Source organism: Bidens hawaiensis, unplaced genomic scaffold, assembly GCF_021521415.1.
Source record: "Bidens hawaiensis isolate Kalapana, Puna unplaced genomic scaffold, B.hawaiensis_p1.1 tig00042911_1, whole genome shotgun sequence".
NCBI lineage: Eukaryota > Viridiplantae > Streptophyta > Magnoliopsida > Asterales > Asteraceae > Bidens > Bidens hawaiensis.
Window position 1 is genome coordinate 8,137 of NW_027497599.1, and position 9,136 is coordinate 17,272.

A 9,136-nucleotide genomic window follows, 5' to 3' on the forward strand; every position below is an offset into this window, starting at 1 on the left:
GTGTTTAACCCCGCGACAGTTCATTGTAAAACGGGTGTGTTCGGTATGTAAAACATACGTATATGCCCGTATAAGCATTACATCAGTCACATCCGTAAGGGGTTAAGCCAATGTTCAGTCTCACTGCAGTCATCTGACTTAATAACACAACAGTTTTGACAAACTTCATTCTCAAAACTAACAATTCTTATCACTAAAGAACAAACAAGCAAAGAAATTCAAAACTGTAAAAATTGTCTTCAAACAATAACTAATAAATCTCATCATCAGGTATATCAGGATTCAAGAACTTCTCAGGATCTTTGCTGATTGCATCATAGCTAAGAGTTGGTTTCACACGATCTGGTACAGGCTCAAGCGGGATTATGGAATCTTCATCTATAACCCCATCAATTATCCCATATTCCACTGCTTCAATAGGAGACATATACCGATCTCTATCAATATCTTTTTGAACTTGTTCATACGTACGCCCAGTAGACTCAGCTATAATTCTCGTCACGTTTTCCTTGTTATGCATCATTTCTCTAGCCTGAATTTCAACATCTAACGCCTGTCCACGTGCACCACCGAGCGGTTGGTGAATCATAATTCTTGTATTTGGCATTGCAAGACGTTTGCCTTTCGTTCCACCACCAAGAATATAATAAATTGCCATCGAAGCGCTGTTTTGACAAAAACAAAACAAAAATTTGTAATTTGAATAAAAAGAACCTTGTTTTGTATGTAATATAAGGACAGATCTGGACCCAGTATTTGTTATATAATCACATGATAATAACTAGGGTTGTAAAGGAACCGAGCAAGGCCTTATTCATGTTCGACAATTAAGTTATCGGACAAGCGAGCGGTTCACGAACAGCTAACTGAACAAAATTTCTTGGTTGTGTTCGTTCTATAAGAAAACAAACTTGTTCATGAACGGTTCACATACATAAGTGAACGAACACAAATGAACACAACAATATTTTATTTGTTTTGGGTACCCGAGAATGGTCATTGACAGTGGTTTGGTACAGCTAACAAGTTTGTGTTGGTGTTTTTTTTAACATTATTTGTATCTTAAGTTTACATATAAACAAATCACATAAACTCATTTATATTTCTGTTTTATAGTTAATAATTTTGCTTAAATCTATATGATGATCCTAGAACAGTCATTATAAATTACTTAAAAACCTTTTATGAACAAACATAAACAAATAAACATTATATCAAACAAATAAGTGCTCTGTTTGTGTTCTTTCATTTAGTTAATTGAACGAAATTCTTTGCTCACGCTTGTTCATTTATTTAACAAACAAACTTCTAAGAAGCAAACATTCACAATGTTCTAAGAAGCAAACATTCATAAACAGGGGACTCTTAACAAAGATAATAACTATTATCACTTGTTCTAAGAAGCAAACATTCACAATGTTTTCGCTCTAAATTACAGTAATTACATTCTGGATTGGATCGAATCGGTTTATTCGGGTCCTAAACCAGTTTGATTTCAAATCATTTTATGGACCCGAACCGTTTTGACCCGTTATCCGCCTAACCTGACTCATCCATTTTGCCAAATATACAAACTTTAAGTAGTATTTTTACCCAATCATTGAGTCGTTACCCGACCCACTCAACCTGCATATATGCGAAACCCAGAAAATAACTCAAAGAACACCCCTAATTGAAACCCTAATCTCTAACAATTATGACTAATCTTATAAATCTAATTAATTCATGTTATAAATACAAACACACAAACATTATACAAGCTTAGCAGATGGAGAACAAGGATCGAATGATTCATCAATTTCACAAATAAAAATCTCAAATTGCTATTGAAGAAAACAATTACCTGGTTGGGGGTTGGGAGGGATAGTAGATGAGAAAGACTGATTGGCAAGCAGCACTGCAGCAGCACCGAACTGGAAGGAGGTAGGCTGATTGGAAGGTTGAGGGTGGGGAGGGATAACAGATAAAGAAGAAGCGTGTATTAGATGTTCTCATTCAGACTCTTCATGTATCTGAGTAATTCAGATGTTATTTTTTCATTCAGATGAAGTTGTTAAATGAAACAAACAGTCTGAATCTGAGCGATTCAGATATTCATGTCTGAATGGTATCATTAAGAGGTGAAACAAACAGCCCCTAACTTTGTTATTGATAAATTATCTAACTATCTATATATTTGTCTATCACAAAATCTTACGTGTCGTTCTCACATCGCTCCTCACCCCCCTCTAAAGCCACTGGATTGCTTGATTTCAAAATTATGAGCTCTCATTAATTTAAGTATATAAAATTCACTGATGGGTCTTCTGACGAATTTGGATCGGGTCGAATATATTATATCACATTACCTGGCGTCATTGATGTTGTAAACCCTAATCGCCCCTGTAAATACGAACTCTACCACGCCCTTATCAACTCTGCTCCTTCTCATCTGATTACAAACAAACCTATAGATATTCTGATTCATCATAAAACACAACCACCCTAAATCTAGAGCCGGCTATGGGATATAGCAGGATAGTCGACGGCCACAAGCCCGATACCCCGCTAGGCCCGAATTGTTTTTTTTTAATTTATATTTACTTTTATGAAAAAACATATGTATATTTATTGTTTCAACACAATTACATGACCAGTTGTAACATCACGGAAAATATTGAACCAAAAATGCCAAAAACCAAAGTCAAGGGACCAAATCTGTCAACTTCCAAACTGCGGGGTTAAAAATGTAATTTCTGTTTTCCTGACGCATCGCGCTACGCGATGGATCAGAAGAAAGACCCATCGCGTACCGCGAGGGGTTGTCTGACACGTTTTGACACGTGTGCCACGTGGCACCACGTGGCAACACGGCCGCCACGTGTCGCCACGTGGCGCAACGCATGCCACGTGTCGCCACGTGGCAGGCCTACGCTGTGACTCAGCCATCCTACGTCGCGTACCATGACGGGCTAGCCAAGGGACCCATCGCGTACCGCGATAGGTTCCAAAATCTTGCCTATAAATAGCAAGTATGGGATCTTCACAAATCACACCAAATTCACACACTTAACTCTCTCTCTAACATCTCTCTACATCTCGAAGTTCGTGCCCTCGATCCACCTCGATAAACGTGCCCGAATCCTCGTTTTTCGTGCCATACCTCGATATTCGTGCCACTCCCCGACAATATTCCAAACAAGAAGGAGGCGATGTCCCGACAATCATCTCGAAATACGTACCGCAAATAGTTGGAGCTCGATTCGCGTGCCCAAGTGAAATATTGATCAAGAAAGGTTGATAAAGAAAATGATGTCGAAGTGCTGCCCGAGCATATAGGGTTTGTTTAACCAAGAAAAGGTAGGCATAATGTCCGAATAAAATAATAATAAAATATTGTAAAGGCTTAATGCCCTAAGTCAAAATTATACTCGATGTCTCAAAGATAAAAAGAAATACATGTATATAACAAAGAACAGATAAGAAAGAAAAATAAATGTATTTATATATGTGTGTATATATATATATATATATAATTCTTTGTTATAAAATATTACTTAAGTATAATGAGTATTCTTAAATAATAAAGAAAAGAATACGTTTCTTAAAGAAGAAGAAACGTAGGGTTTTATAAACTAAAGGGGTATAAAGATTACTTTCTAACTAACGGTTTTTAAGTAAAAGAGAAGTGAACTAAAAGTTCATCGAGATAAATAAGACTAAAGGTCTTAAGCCGGATCATGTATCCGACTAACAAAAGTTATACTCGCACTATAGGTGCGAGATATCAAGGGAAACACCCAAGGACGGTGTTTGAAGCCGATCCCAAACAAAAGGTGAATAGGCCCCACTTTTACAAACTTATTTTCAAACGAGTCAACTTGTTATATGAAAAACTTTACATGAGACTAAGTGTCTCTAAAAACATTGTAAATAAGAGTATAAGCCTAGCCTTTAGGCTGTAGTATACGTTTGTCTGGATCCTTACATATGTGGAATGCGGTAGGCACATCGCACCACGCTTGGTCACGACCTCCAGCCACGACGGGCTGGACCTAAGTTACGTTCGAGTGAGACTGACCATGTGTATATTTATGGTACCTAAGTTATGTCGAAACGCTGTGGTGTTTTGCTGAGGTGACCTAGTGTAGAGACTCGAGTTTATAATGATATTGATTTAACTTGATTATTCCTAAGCCAAGATGGGCCGAGACTTACGTGGTCTCGAGGGGTGATTAAGTAAAGAAAATATTTTAGCGTCAGCATATTCACCAGCATTCGTTGCAGACGTATTTTCTAATATTTTGTAGGTAACCATGAATAGAGCTTGAAAGACGAAGGGCTCAAGAATGCGATGGATCGGATATTTTTGTTTAAAATATTAAATATGATGTTTTTTTAAAACTTATAAACAAGTAAACTTAAACGAGACTTTTGTCTCGTCTTTTGTATTGTAAATATTTATAATCTAAATCCACATGTTTTATAAAGTCTTCCGCGTTAACTCGCTACTCTGATTTATTTACAAATGTGGTACCAACTGTCGTTCACACTCCTAGGCCTAAGATGGGGGTGTGACAAGTTGGTATCAGAGCCATCGATCTTAGCGAATTGGGTATCATAAAACAATACCCAAACTTCGATCCAAGCATAGGAAATATTTACTTGTTTATTTAATTAGGGATAAGATTGGTTGGTAACCCTTTCTTTCCCTCTCCTCAATCTAAACCACCTAACCCAAGATGTTTTTCGAGAAATTAATGGAGTATTATGAAATGAAGCAAGAAGGGCAAGAAAATACTACAAGTTTCCAAGAGGCATCATGAGTAAGGATTATTTTTAATCATTCTTCAATTCCAGCGAGGGACATGATCAACATCCCAATATTGAACCAAGTCCTATTTACCATCTGGACAACACTCCACATCAAGTGTACCAAGCGCTAAGACACTCAAGTTATCACCCGACAAGTCTACCTATGTACCAACCATCCGAGGTCCCTACATATTATCCTTCCGAGATTCCAACTTATTAACCAACCGAGATTCCGCCGTTTTTTCCATCTGGAGGTTCAACACATTTACCGAATCCTCACCCTTCATATACTTTCCTTTCCAACTTACCAATCAAGGAGGAACCAAAATCTTCTTCATCCGATTGGATGCAATGCCACTCCGATCAAAGAAGATGGCATACCGGCACTTCAACGATGGATTCTGCCGATTCCCGCGTCAACAAGGAGGGGTCATCTCACAAGCCCAAGATGAGAGTGACGATGCCATACGAGAATATTCACATGCCGGAAATGACAGAAGAGGAACCAGAAGAGGAACCAGAAGAAGAACCAGAAGAGGAAAACGACCCTGAGGAGGAATATCCTAACAATCCAAATGAGGTAACCACACTGGAGGAAGAACTATACTCTCAACACCCAAGCTATGGTTCTGTGGATCCGTACATGCAATTTCTTCAAGAGCTCAAGGGTAAGGCGTCATCAAGTTTTCCACCATACCAAGGTGAGATTCCATCTATTGAAGAACAGGCCAATGAAATTCATGAGCAAAATGAAGCAGCCGATGCATTCTTCAACTATCCCTCCGATGTGACAACGTCTCCGCATCCAAACCCGAAGAACCATTATGACATAGTGATGATGGGTTACCGCGACCCACCTCCAAAGTATGGATACCCGAATGAGATACCACAATCACAGGAGGAACATCTTGATCGAGCTCTACATGAGACGGATGAATTGAGGAAGAAGATAGCTATAGACGGAAAGAAAAGGAAGAATATAGGAGAGACACTTCTTCGAAAATGCAACAAGCTAACCAAAGTGGTGAAGAAATTCATGAAGGAATAGGAGTATGGTGATGATGGTGTGTTTTCAAGAAAAGAAGTTTATGTGTTAAGATAGTCTGTATGATACGTGTAACATATGTTGTAATAAGGATAGGAATATATATATCGTTTACACGATATATATAAAGATGTTGTAAAATAATATATATATATCATTTTTATGATATATATATATATATATGTATATGGAATAAATAAAAATTGGTGTTTTAAGAAAAGAAATATGTTAAATTTCAGATAAAAGAAAAGGACTGAAAAAGATAAAAGATAAAATGTCTCGACAAAGTGATAACCGAGAGGCCTCCCGAAAGGAAGCCGAAAAACGAGAATAAAAAGGGAAAGGTCCCGAAAATGAACGAGAGGAACCGATTCCCGATAAATACATGAAACAAATCCAAAAGTTAGTAAAAGATGCCGTAAGGGCCGAATCTGAATTAGATCCCAATCTAGACAAACGAAACATTCACAATCTGCTAATCCTTCCCGAAAATCCGTTTCTAAACCCCGTTCTCAACCTTCACGTATGGAAGAGAGTGTACATGAATCAAACGCTGATGGTGGAGTCCGTCAAGAATTTAAGAAACTTAAAATTGGTGGATGTCCGTTCAAAGACTAAGTATTATGGGCCGAAGGAATTTCATGGTGACAAGGGAGCCATCACAACCGTAAGGTGGCTTTAAGAGATGGAGACGATTGTGATTACAAGTAAGTGTTCTGATGAGGAGAAAATTCAGTATTCTGCCCTGATGTTCAAAGGCGAAGCGCTAGAGTGGTGAAACACGTTAATCTTGAGTAGAGGAAGGGAGGTGATGTATAGTTTGACTTGGAACGAGTTCAAGGAGTTGTTAATGTCAAAATTCTGTCCGATGCATGACTCACAAGGTTATCGGAACGAACCTTCGTGTGTATAACACGAAATTCCACGAATACTGTTGTTTGGTTCCCTGGTTACCCTTGAATCCAGCAAAGTTACACGTTATATATGGGGACTACCACGAGAGATTCGTGACATGGTGAGGTCACACTTGCCACAAACCGCTGACTCCACGATGGAGTTGGCTGAGTACTTGATGGGCGGAATGATCCGCAATAAGGAGGAGGATAAGAAGGTCGTAACTACACACGACTCAAGGAAAGGAGGAGACACCCGCTTCAAGGGTAAGGGAATTGACCAACGAAGGTCCAGCTTCAACCCCAACATTCCACAATGCAAAACTTGTAAGAAATATCATAGGGGTAGATGCAACTTTGCTCCTCGAGTCTGTGAATCGTGTAATAGACCCGGCCACGCAACGGCCGATTGGAAGAAGAAGATGACCTGCTACAACTGTAAAGAGATGGGACACCTTTGCTTCGAGTGCCCCAAGAATAAGCCCGCGACTGGTGGTGCGGGTGGTAGTGGTCAAAAGAATGAGCCCAAGAAGGGCAATGCAAGAGTCTTCGTCCTAGATACGAAGAAATCAGTCGACACACCGGAAACCATTACCGGTACGTTCCTTGTTAATAACACTTATTCTAGAATCTTGTTTGATTCAGGAGCCAACTTAAGTTTTATAGATTATAACTTTTGTAGTCTATTAAACGAACCTTTAATCAAACTAAATAAAACTCTAAGCGTCGAGACCGCTAATGGCGAAATTGTTAGAATCTCTGAAGCGTTTGAAAACGGAAAAATTTTATTAGCCGGTTATGTTTTGTCTATTCAATTGCTACCTATGACTCTTGCTGGTTTTGATGTTGTATTGGGTATGGATTGGTTATCCGAAAACCATGCTCGTATCCTCTGCAATAGCAAAACCGTTGAACTTCGAGCCCCAAATAAACGAACTATTCGAATTGAAAGGGGATAAAGACGCTGGCCGAGTTAGCCTAATCTCAATGATAAGAGCTAACAAATGTTTAAATCAAGGATGCTTAGCATTCATGGCCTGCGTCACCGAAGAATCTAAACCCAAAGAAATCAAAAACGTTCCTGTTGTTTCCGATTATGCCGATGTCTTTCCCGACGAAATTCCTTGCATTCCTCCCTATCGTGAAGTAGAATTTAGGATCGATCTTATTCCTGGTACTGATCCGATCGCCAAAGCTCCGTATCGCCTCGCGCCAACCAAGATGAAGGAACTGAAGAAACAATTGGACGAGCCTCTCGAGAAAGGCTTTATACGATCGAGTTCATCACCATGGGGAGCGCCGATGCTATTCGTCAAAAAGAAGGACGGATCCATGCGTATGTGCATCGACTACCGAGCTCTCAACAAAGTCACAATCAAGAATCGTTATCCACTCCCTCAAATCGATGATCTTTTTGACCAACTTCAAGGTGCTAGCTTCTTTTCTAAAATCGATCTTCGTTCCGGCTATCATCAACTTAAAGTTCAATCCGAAGATATACCGAAAACCGCCTTCCGAACAAGGTATGGCCATTATGAGTTCACCGTTATGCCATTCGGACTTACTAATGCACCAGCCGCATTCATGGATATGATTAATCGTATTTGCAAGCCTTACTTGGATAAATTTGTTATCGTCTTCATCGACGACATACTTATTTACTCTAAGTCTAAGAACGAACATGAAAATCATCTTCGAACCTTACTTGAAATCCTTAGGACCGAGAAGTTGTATGCCAAGTTCTCGAAATGCGAGTTCTGGTTGCACGAGGTACAATTTCTTGGTCACATAATTAATGTCAACGGTATTCAAGTCGACCCCGCTAAAATTGAAGCCATCTCTAAGTGGGAGATTCCAAAGTCGCCAACCGAGATTCGAAGTTTCTTGGGATTGGCCGGCTATTATCGAAGGTTCATTGAAAACTTTTCCCGAATCGCTGTTCCCCTAACTTCTTTGACTCGAATGAATATCAAGTATGAATAGGGAGCAAAGAAACAAGAGGCGTTCGATACACTCAAACAAAAGCTTACCCAAGCACCTATACTGGCCTTTCCAGAAGGAACTGAAGATTTTGTAGTCTTTAGTGATGCATCTCATTCAGGTTTAGGATGTGTACTAATGTAACAATTCCGGCAGAATCAGGTATACCCTAACCGGTATAAACTATTTATGTGTTATTTAATGATGAATATATGAATTATAATGCGTTGATACGAGTATGTATGACTCACAGTACAGATTATACTCGATTATACAGTTAATTGTATCGGAAATACGATTAACCGAACAACGGTTGTTGAAACCCGAACGAATCGAGGATTACATTATAGACAAGATATATAATATTTAGTGATGTTTACGAAGTATTAAAGCTTCGTGATAAGTGAATTAAAGCACAGAAAAA

The 9,136-nt window shown here is 39.0% G+C and overlaps 1 pseudogene; it reads right to left on the reverse strand.

Moving 5' to 3' along the window:
• Positions 1-250: 250 nt before the first annotated feature.
• LOC143593903 (ATP-dependent Clp protease proteolytic subunit 4, chloroplastic pseudogene) lies at positions 251-658 on the reverse strand (annotated as a pseudogene).
• Between the last annotated feature and the right edge of the window lie 8,478 nt (positions 659-9,136).